The sequence below is a fragment of the Callospermophilus lateralis genome, chromosome 10 (genome assembly GCF_048772815.1).
Source record: "Callospermophilus lateralis isolate mCalLat2 chromosome 10, mCalLat2.hap1, whole genome shotgun sequence".
NCBI lineage: Eukaryota > Metazoa > Chordata > Mammalia > Rodentia > Sciuridae > Callospermophilus > Callospermophilus lateralis.
Window position 1 is genome coordinate 49,921,757 of NC_135314.1, and position 11,095 is coordinate 49,932,851.

The 11,095-nt window shown below is 47.8% G+C and overlaps 1 long non-coding RNA gene across 1 annotated transcript in view; it reads right to left on the minus strand.

Moving 5' to 3' along the window:
• Positions 1-2,388: 2,388 nt before the first annotated feature.
• LOC143408889 (uncharacterized) overlaps positions 2,389-11,095 on the minus strand; it is a 30,141-nt gene continuing 21,434 nt past the window's right edge. Inside the window, exon 4 of the long non-coding RNA XR_013092531.2 lies at positions 2,389-2,728. This is a non-coding gene — a long non-coding RNA (uncharacterized LOC143408889). The remainder of the gene's footprint in view (positions 2,729-11,095) is intronic.

Sequence of the window (11,095 nt, forward strand, 5' to 3'; positions counted from 1 at the left end):
AAAGAAAAGAAGCACCTGTCCCCAGAATTCCTCCACGGAGTTCTCTGGAAAAATTACTTCAGGAACTCATTCATGTGGCATTCTATCATCCCATCTTACACATGAAGAAACCGAGGTGCCCAGAGACGGGGGTCAGATATTCTGGTATAGAGCCACAGTCTCTTCATCTATGCCCACGTTAAAAATCAGCACCCAGAACACCCGAGGGATTCAGTCAATGTCAGTTGACGAAGCAGAAGAAACACCCACATTGGTTTACCAAAGAAGGAGACACTCATAATTTAAGACACCAACGCTTGTTATCTGGTATGGAAGAAAAAAACCAGGGCAGTGCTGTGGAGACACTGGGACTTGATCAGGAAGCACACCTACCCGTTTAGGGCAATCAATCGTGTACTACTTATGGATGGCTGATTATGCATGAGGATCTTAGCCCTTATCCCCACTCCTAATTTCCGAGGCCTCTCCTCCCACCCCTGGCTCTATCATTACTGCCAAAGTCCTCTCCCCCCCACACACACACCACTGCCACCTGTTTCTCTGTCTACCCTCCTTTCCCCATCACAAACCTCTCCCTCAGAATCTTCTGTTTTTGCTCTCTTTGGCCCATGGATTGCTGTAGAAGGACAATCTTTCCTTTTTGAGGTCCTTCCCTCTTTCATCCATGTGCTCATGAATTCATCAAGTGTTCCCTGAACCTGGAAGTTCCAGACACTTCCCTAGTATCAATTTATATATAATCATTGAAAATAACACAGAATTTGATTCATCTTTCAAAAAAAAAAAAAGGAGAGAAAATTATTTTTAAAAATCCCCAATTAAGACAATTTCTAAGCAACAAAGATGGCATCAAGAAGCATGAGTTGTTATTAAGGTATTGTTATTATTATTTATTAATTATATTCCTGTCTTAAATTTTCCCTCAGTCACCAGAATGGATCAATAAATGGCAACATTTTCCTGGTCTGATGTTTTCTAAACCACATTACAAAGGCATGGAGTTTTAATTTCACATGCATTAGCTGGGTACTTTTTTTCCCGCCCCCCCCCCTCTCCCTCTCTCTCCTCAAAGCAGATAAATGAGGTTCTAAACTAAGGATAACAAGGCTTAACAGCAAGGCGCTTTTTAAAAAGTGAATCATTTCTCAGTTCTCCTTTGCTAATCTCTCTTGGTAACATTAATTATGAGTTTGTGCAGCGTGCCCCAAGGCAAGCTCAGCTTTCCCAGGACAATTAAAGTTACTTAATTATTAAAAACTGTGTGCTGCTGCCCTGGAGAGAAAGAGGCAGCCAGACCCGGCTCCCACAGCCCCCCACAGGAGTGACCGGACACTGTGGGAACTAGGCTCTTTTCCCTCGCCATTGTAATTCTTTCAATATAATCTATGAAAATCCCCTCCGCAGCCTCTCCCACCCCAGCATGAATGATTTAGGAACTGCTAGCTGCTGAGCCCAACCTGCCACCGGCTCCTCTCCACCTCCCTGGCGGTGGACTCCAGCTTCTCCAGGCCAGGGCGGAAGAGGCCCCAGGCCCTGGAGGTCTGGGGAGATGGTGGGCCTCTGTCTGGGTCCTGGTGCTGAAGGGAGTGTACTGGAAAACGCTGAGCCTTGGTCTGAGTGGGTTCCTGTTGGGCCCATTCTTCATCAGACCTGATGCCTCAGGCCACACAGAAGAATCATTATCCACCCTAAAATGGGCAGAAGGGAAAGAGGCTTCCCCGGCCAGGCCCTGTTTGCAGCAGATAGTACCAAGAGCAGATAAGAATTTCTAACAACCCTTATTCTCAGTGATTGTGTCAGTGAAGAAACTGGAGGCCCAGGGCCAGTGACTTCATCCTTTATTCTGATTCTTGGTTTCATACAGGGGAGGTATCTTTATAATCTTGAGGGGCCTCTAATCCTAATACTTCCATGAATCCTACACTTCACTTCCCTGGAAAGAAAAAACTCAGATTTCCCCCTTTTATTTCCTACCTTCATTCATTCACTCAGCAAGCACCCACTCCAGGTCAGGAGTTTTTCCAGCTGTGGACAGAAGAGAGGAACCCAGCCCTCGTGGAGGTGACCTTCTCTGATCCTCCTTGACATTCGCACACGGGAGGAAACAAGGCTAAGGAGGTTCCTGGGATCATCCAGCATGTTGCTGTGAGACGGGAGGAGACCAGAACTCCTGACCCAGCCCAGGCAGCTCCCTCCCTATTCCTTTGCCTTCCCCCTCCTGCTCTAGGGGCCTCCCACCCTCAGCTCTGTCGTGGGCTCTAAGTCTCCTGGGAAGCAGGCTCCAATGGAAATATGCTGGCCCCATACACACATCATTTAGAATTTTCTAGTAGCTACATTTTGAAAAAGAAAAAAAAAAAAGCCAGTAGAATTTATTCCCATGCTATATTTTATTTAACCAATATGTCAAAATATCATTGTCCTGATTTATAATACAAAAATCATGCATACGATGCTTTACATTTGTAAATGAAATCTTCAAAATCCAGTTTGCATTTTACCTTTATCACACATGTCAATTTGGACAGTTGTATTTCAATGCTGAAGAGCACTTGTGCCTGATGGACAGTGTGGGGCTAGGGTTCCCGATGCCTGTCTGTGACACTCCTCAATACTCTTCACCACCCTTGGGGAACCAACGGCTCCTCATCGTCCATGGCAGATAGAGGCTGGTCTGGCTCCTTAGTTGTGCAGGGCATTTTCCTTAGGACATTGACACTGTGGAATACTATGAAGACAAAAGAAAAACTGAATCAAGGTCATTCTTTTTATAAACACTTATAGAAAGGAAAAGCCTATCAATAAGTGAACAAGGCAAGAGACAGATAGCATGTATGGAATTCTGTTCTTGCATGTATACCTGAACTCTCCATGAAGGGATCCTAAGAAACTAAGAACATCAGCAGGGGAACTGGATGGATGGAGGGCAGCGGGACAGGGGGCATTTAAGGGCATGGGTCTTTACGCTTTTTCAATTTTGAATACGTAGATGCATTAGGTTTTCAAAGATTAAAACAAAAACTTCTCTGTTGATGAGCACACTTTGGCCATGAGGCCAGCCCCGCCCTTTGCTCCTGCACCCACTTGCCTCACGCCCCATGGCTTTGCATCAGGAGCAAATGCAGGTCAGATTTGTGGTGTTGCCGCTGCTCCACAATAGGAAGAGGGAAGCTTGGCAGAAGCCCAGGGCAGGAAGACATGACACCGAGTGACTCTAAAGGGCTCTTTTGTTTCCAGAAAGGCAGTAGCTTCCACTCAGCATCCCTGCCCCCCTCACAGCCCACTGTCTCTGGGATGCCTGTGCCACCTGCCACAAGAGCATCATTTCTCCCCCGGAAGAGCCTCTGAGTTCGAGGTCGGGAGGAGAAGGGGGCCCTGGCTGGGAAGGGGCATCCTCCTCTGTTCCCAAAGGATGTCATTCATTCCCAGGATTTCATTTCCAGAGGCATGATGCCACCCTGCCAGCTGCCCTCCAAATCCTGGCATCTCCAGTCTGACTGCCGAACAGAGCGACAGGGCTAAGAAAATAGGACATAAGCTTGTTTGCACATGTGTGTCCACCTATGTGCATCTGTGGCCCACAATGTCATTCATTCACTCATTCGTTATCCTTTCAACAAATGTTCCTTGAACCCATACGATATTCCAGCTGTGTTCACTCTTGGGATTCATCCAGGAATAAGACAGACAAGGTCCTGTCTACATAAAACTTATAGTCCAGCAGGAGAAACACATTAAATTAACAATAATTCACTTCTACCTGTCAGAATAAGTGGAAGGAAAAATACATGAAATCAGGGCACATGAACTGGGAGGCCAGGGAAGTTTGCATATGAGCCCTGTCATTTAAGTCAATCTTAAAATACATAAATGTTTCAGCATGGTGTCACACGTCTGTAATCCCCATAACTTGGCAGGCTGAGGCAGGAAGATTGCAAGTTTGAGGTCAGCTTTAGCAACTAGTAAAGCCCTACACAACTTAGTGAGACCCTATGCCAAAAAAAAGAACAAAAAGGGCTGAGGATGTAGCTCAGCAGTAAAGCACCCCTTGGTTCAATCCCTGGTACAAAAAAAAAAAAAAAAAAAGACCAGAGGCCACATCCAAGTTCTCCCCCACCACACATACCAAGAGGCTCTGTACCACTGACTAACCACTAGCCCTTTTTAAAAAATAAAAAATAAAATGCATAGATGAAAATGTGACAAGTAGGACTTCCATGGATAAGTATCCCACAGACTCAGCTTGCCTCCTGTCTTTGAATAAAACATACACCTTTAAATACTTTTATTCAGAAATAAATTTAAAATTGCAAAACATTACAAAAATAAAAATAGTACAAAGAACACCTATGTGTTTTAGTCAGACGAGCCACTATAGTTAGCATTCACCCTACTTGCCTCACCGATTGTGTGTGCTCTCTCTTCCTCTCTGCATATATAGTCACCCTTAATATGTGGGGAGGCTAGTTCTAGGACCCCCACAGGTACCAAAATCCTTGCATGATCAAGTCTCTTATATATACTGGAGATGTGGTTCTGTGGTAGAGAGCTAGCCTAGCATATGGAAAGCCCTGTGTTTGGTCCCCCATACCAGGAAAAAAAAAATCATTTCAGGAGATATAAAATGGCATAGTAGCTGCCAAGTGCAGTGGCATGTGACTGTAGTCCCCACTACTCAGATGACTGAGATAGGAGGATGGCTTGAGCTCTGGAGCTCATGACTGACCTGGGCAACATAGCAATATCCTATTTAAAAAGCTAAATGATAGATAGATAGATAGATAGATAGATAGATAGATAGATAGAATTGCATAATATTTGTATATAATTTTCACATATCCTCCATATAGTTTAAACCATCTCTAGTACCTAATAAGATGTGAATGTTACATAAACACTTTTATACTATCTTGTTTAGGGGGAAATGACAGGAAAAAATGTCTTTACAGGTTCAATACAAATGCATTTCTTGATTTTTTTTTTTAAATCCATATTAAAACCCTGGATGAAGAACACACGGATATGGAGGGCCAGCTGTGTGTATATACACACTCATGACATATTATACATATGTGCACACTTGGACACATATGTATGACTTTTGTCTGCACAATGTGAGAACACAATCCACATATCCTAGCTCTTTACCACCAGAAACTCAGAATCACAGGCCCTCTGAGCTCAATGTGCTCTGTGAGTGCAGGAGAAGGTCCACCCTGCACCCTCTGCCTCCCTGGTAGTTCAAAAAAACAAGCCCATGAGATGCTATAAGAGTAGAGTCCACACCTGGAGCAAAGCCATCACTTTTTGTGAAGCTTTTCTTGAAATTCAGAAATGAAGATGAAAATGTTTTCCTGGAGAGATACTCTGGGTGTATCTCCAGAAGACAGTGTCTGGAGTGTGTGTGTGTGTGTGTGTGTGTGTGTGTAATAACCCATCCCCCACTATAACGGTGGCTCTTATATAGGGGGAGGGGTGGCCCACGCTTCACTGCAGCCCTTCCTGTCTGTCAAGCACAGGCATCTGGAGTGCTGGGAACCATGTTTCTGGCTCCTGGGCTCTCCTCTCTGCAATGGCCTACAAACACCTTGGTCACCCACCTGGGGAAAGGCTCCTTCCCTGGATCAAATGGAACATAACTGGTGCAGAAATCCACTCCTGGCTGAGTGTGGGGTTTGGGGTGACTGGTGCCCAGGGTACTGGCAAGTGCTCACAGAGTGCAATAAACCAAAGCTGATCCTCCCAGCAGGTGTTGAGAGCAGTCCCCTTAATGAGAAAGATCAGTTCACAGGAGAAAGGGTGGTGGCCAAACACAAGTCACTGAGGCACTCTGGGTGTGGCCCCAGGGAACCTGTGGCCAGGTCAAAACTTCTAAGTCAGAACTTCTGGGCTCAAATCCTGGGAATGAGCCTTTTTAAAAGCTTCCCAGGTGACCATCAGCAGGTCTAGCAACCATTGGCCTTGGTAAACCACCCCCATCCCTTCCAGCACTGAGATCCTTTGATGCTATAGAAGGAAAGAGGGGACATACGGTAGAACACAGACACAGTGGCGCTCCTCTCTGGAGCCCCAGGAAGACACAACAGTTCCTCCAAGAAGAGACCTCAGGCCCTTTGCCTGAGAATTTGGAAGGACAAGGTGGATGGCGGAGCCTCAGCCTCATGTGAGGGTGGCTCCCTGCTCCTCTCAGTCCTCGGTTCATCCACACCCTCCGGGAGCTGGCATGGTCTGTCCCCTAACCTCAAGTTCTCACTGAGTGGGGGAGGAGAAGCAGGAAAATCAGCGAAGCGCCAACTTCCGCTGTAGCTGCTCTGACGGAAACTGGCTGCTGGTGGGGCAGCTCGCTGGAGCACAGCTGTGCGCCAGGCCAGGTGCAGGCGGCTGGGTGAGCCCGAGGGACCAGCTGCCCCAGCCCGCAGGGCCTGGAGCCCACGGAGCAGAGGCCCCGCGCCCCTCTCCGCAGCAGGCCTGGCCGCCCTGGCTGCCTGCAGGCGTCCTGCCTGCTCCCCGCGGCTGGCTTATTTTCTTTGACTCCAGTTACCCACACTCCTCCGAGGGGTCACTCTGCCTCACACAGGAGGTTCCTTCTTGAGTTTCTAGGCAAACACTGGGACCCTGGGGCCCTGCAACGTTATCCCTCCCGTCCTTATGCTGGGAGACCCCCAGGGAGGCCGAGCTGTGTCTGCCTCCTCCCCTTTCCCAGCCCTCAGCACCAGCCCAGGCCGCCAGCGGGCACAGAGGGAAGGGGGAGGGGAGGTGGCCAGGAAAGGAAAGGGAAAGGGGAGGAGGAAGGAGGGAACCGGAAGGAGGGAACCGGAAGGAGGAAGGGTACACAAAATCTGCAATAAAATTCAGTTCCTAATTGCCCACTGCATCAAATTTCTCCCCAGGGCCCACTCCAGGAACACTCCTTGGTCAAACACTGTTCAGAACTGGCTCCCACCCACCCCCTTACACCAGACCTCTCTAGTGAGGGTGCAGTGTGACTAAATGATTTCTAAACAGTTGGTTCTCCAGGCACAAGAAGCCATCTACCTAGACCCAGAGGAATAACTGACTAACCAAAAGAATAGATATCTCTAAACATCCAAATCTGACCTACCCACCACCTAGAGGCAAGTGCCACCTCCTCATTGAAGGCCACCTGGATTTCTCCAACTGGATGTGATCTCTCCTTCCTCTGACAGTTCACAGCCCATTACCCATCCTCTGACTGCCAGGCTGTAGCTTCCTACCTTGTGACACAGCCATCTCACATGCACCACAGGGAAACAACAAAGGCTTTGCAGTCAGCCTTCCCCAGTTTAAATCCCACCTCTCCCCCCTACAAGCTATGTAAGTGAAGCTGCTCAGCCTCTGTTTCTTCTTGTGTAAAATAGAAAAATGACTACATTGCTGGTTTGTTGCACAGAGATCCACATATATACCTGTTTCCTTTCCTAAAAACTCAGGGAAGAAGTCCACTGTCCTACACTTGCCTGAAGATAGAGGTGGCAATGTAACACCCTCTAGCCAGCGAAGCATGAGCAACATGAAGGGTGTCACTTCCAGGCAGAATGTTCCTGAATGGTGCACAATTTACACACTCTCCCCATGCAGCAGATCCCACAGTCTGCTGTTGGAATGATGACAGAGCACTCCTTGGATTGAAAGTCCCTTCCCTGAAGAGCTGTACTGAGGGCATCATGTCAGTGAGAAGTGGCTGTTTGTTGCTTAGAGCCACTGAGATGTGGGGCCATTTGTTACCAGGGCATCACCTAGCCTATCCCGACTAAAACAAAACATAATGTATGTCTATGTAATGCAGAGCCCTTAGCATTGCTCTGACACATAATAAGTCACTGATAAAAATGCATTGATTGAAGAAATGTGCAAACATTAGAACAAATACCCAGTGAAGGAACTAGTAAGTATTCTGAATGGGAGCTAAGAAAAGTTTGTGACAACTATCTTGATTCCTTTATGGTGAATGACAATATCTGGTAGCTGGGTACACCTGTTAGGAATGTTTCCTTCCCTACCTATCCAGGGGTGCGATGCCCTGGTGCGAGCCCCACATATCTTCCCGGACACCAACCTGGACCCCTTACAGAGGGCTGATGGTAGTTGGGGCTCTTGGTTCAGATGTGTTTATCCTAGGAGATCCCATCTAGGGAGACAGTCTCCCAGCAAAGTGACCTTGCAAATACCTGGAGCCTCTGTGCCACCCACAAAGCACAATCTGACAGGCAGAAGGGGTTGGGGAGAGGGAGTCCATGCAACTTGCTTCCAGGGGGCTGTTTAGTACAGCCAGGACTGGTCCAGTTGAAGATAGACAGATCTCAGGCCTGGAATAGGCCTGAGCTGATACTGGCAACCCCTCCACAGGGCACAGGGTTGTAGCTTACCAAGGACACCCACATCCAGGGTCTGCTGTGGTCCAGGCAACAACTTGAAGTCACCTGGACTGAAATCATTGCTACCCTCATTTTACAGAAAAGGAAACTGAGGCTCAGCTCAGGCAGGTAGAGTTTTCAAGGCACTGCGTAGCATCTAAAGGAGACAGAGTTCGTCACGGAGATCACCCGCTGCAGAAATCTTCGAGCTCTTTTTGATGTCTTAACATTACTTTTTTTTTTTCTCTTTAATTTTAAGACAAGGTCCCACTGAGTTGCTTAGGGTCTCAATAAGTTGTTAAGGCTGGCTTTGAACTTGTGATCCTCCTGCCTCAGCCTCCCAAGTCACTGGAATTACAGGAATGCACTACCACACCTGGCTTTACATCACTTTTAATATATCCTTCTTCCTCCTGCTGATCCCTACTCTTCAATGAAGCAGACTCATGCCACGTGTACCCAAAATCTTCAAATACTGCTCCCAGCTGTTGAAAAAACTTAAAAAAAGAAGGGTGGGGCATGCTAGCCCAAAAACTAACAAAGGGGGAGAAGAAAAACATTTTTTTTGACATGAATATCTGCCCTACTGGAAAAGGAGGTACTTGCCAAGTAGTCAGAAACAATGCACTGGCTGTAACCGAAGTCCTTACTAAGGGGACTCCAGGCTGTAGCTGGGACTTGCAAGGGCCTAATCCCCAAAGCAAGGCAAAACAGAGCAAGGAGAGGAAACACCAGACCAGGGGTGGGAGGAGTGGTGAGGGAGGGTCCAGGAAACCTGAAGGCCAAGACACCCAGTTCTGCAGCACTCACATGGGTCTAAGGACGGGTGTGGTGGCCACTGGGACCCGGGAGGGTGGGGTGCTCCTGGCTGCAGTTTCCTTTTCTGGCTGATGAAGGGGTTGGCACTCAGTTCCTGTGCTTGCCTCCTGTTCTGATCCTGACATGGTTTTCACCAACTGAAAGCCTTTCAATTCTCTAGAGCTGTGTCACCTCCAGATTCAGAGCTAATGCATTCGCATGGGGAGCTGCTGCTGCAAGTCTCCTTGAGTCCTCCTGACAGGCAAGAGGGCAGTGCACTGCTGCAGTCCTCATGGGCAAACCAAGGTTCTAAGAGGTGCCATAACGAGTAAGAGGAGGAGCCCAGACCTGGATCCAGTACCACCTGGCTGCAAATCTCAGCCTGTCTACTGCACCATGCTGCTCATAGTAAAGATCTGCCCATAGCAACAATCTGCTGGGACCAATTTTTTAAGCATTGGCTACCTACATCAACAGAGAACTGAAAAGGACCCGTGACTAGGCGTCATTTCTTTCCTTTGCCCAAAGAGAATGAGCACAAATACTGAGGGCAGTGGTGCAGAAAGCCATTTGCCCCAATGTCCTTGCCAGAAACAAACAGATAACCCTTATGTGCAAGTTGGGTTAAATATTAACATAGCACCTAAGGGTGCTGTTCAATATAAGCAGACAAAGTCCTTGCCTTCAGCCTGTGAGCAAAAGGAGCCTGAGTGTCTGGGGCACTGCTGTCCTTTCACACCGAGAGGGGCCCGGTGCAGGGTGCTTTGCCCTTACCACCGCAAGCTCGCAGAAGGGCAGCCTAAGCGCCCTCACAACCAGAGACGCGGGCAGGAGCTCACCCCTCTGGCCAGTCTAAAGGTCTCCTACTCACAGAAGAACTCAGTTTATACCCCATGCAGCCCGGGCATCCACTTCAGGAAGTGATTGTGCCTCTGCCTGTGATCACATTGGTGTCCCCCCCTCTCACTCCAGGTTTCACTGGTTGTGACCAGGCAGAGACTCCACATCACAGTGGTTTTCCGAGAGACAGGGCCCCCCACTCTTGGTTGGTCTAGGATGGAAGCCCTTTCTTGGGTACATCAGAGTTTCTGTTCTCTGGGGCTTCCGTGGTATTTCTACTTCTGTCCTGTGCTCTCCGGCTGAGAGCCACATGCCTCACCGCAGTTGGGAAGGAGGGTGGTGACATCTCTCAGGTGGTGCTGGGTGACAGCTTTGGCCATTTGCGAAACATGCTGACATAGAAATTCTCAGTTACGGAAGGTGCCCCCTTGCCTTTCCAGTGAGGTCATACATGCAAATGACATCGGGAAACCTATTCTCGTCCTTACCGAAACACTGCTACTCGGTGTTAGGTTAAAACCGTAGGAAGTAGAACATCGATGCTGGCAACAAACCTCATCAGTTAGAGTATGTGAGGAATAAAAAGGAAAAATTACAGTGTCTTCCTCTTCGGGAACCTACACTGTAGGCACAACAATACTTTCCAGGCTGAATACGATCACCTCTCTCGTCAGTACCTACCCGTCAGATCAGGATTCCATCCCCCAATACACTATCGATCACTTTATTGGTTCTGGTTCTTGTTTGGGGATTAACAGTCACTTTCAAATCCCCCATGCCCGTCCATGGCTCAGAGCCCTTGTTTATGTTGCCCTCTGCCCAGAAGGATCTCTGCCTCATTCATTCTAGCAGAAGCTCAATGCCACCACTGTAAGGAAGCCTCCCCTAACCTACCCAGCCCTGAACTTTAGTCAGAACTAGTTATTCGTTCCCTTATCACCCTCTGTACTAACTAGAGCTATTTAACAGTATTCAACATGTTTTACTCAGTTCTTTTAAATATCTAAGCAGAGAACATATTTTGCACAAGCACCAAACCTGCTTTATAATAGTTGCTCAAGGAATGTTCACTGAAGGTATCA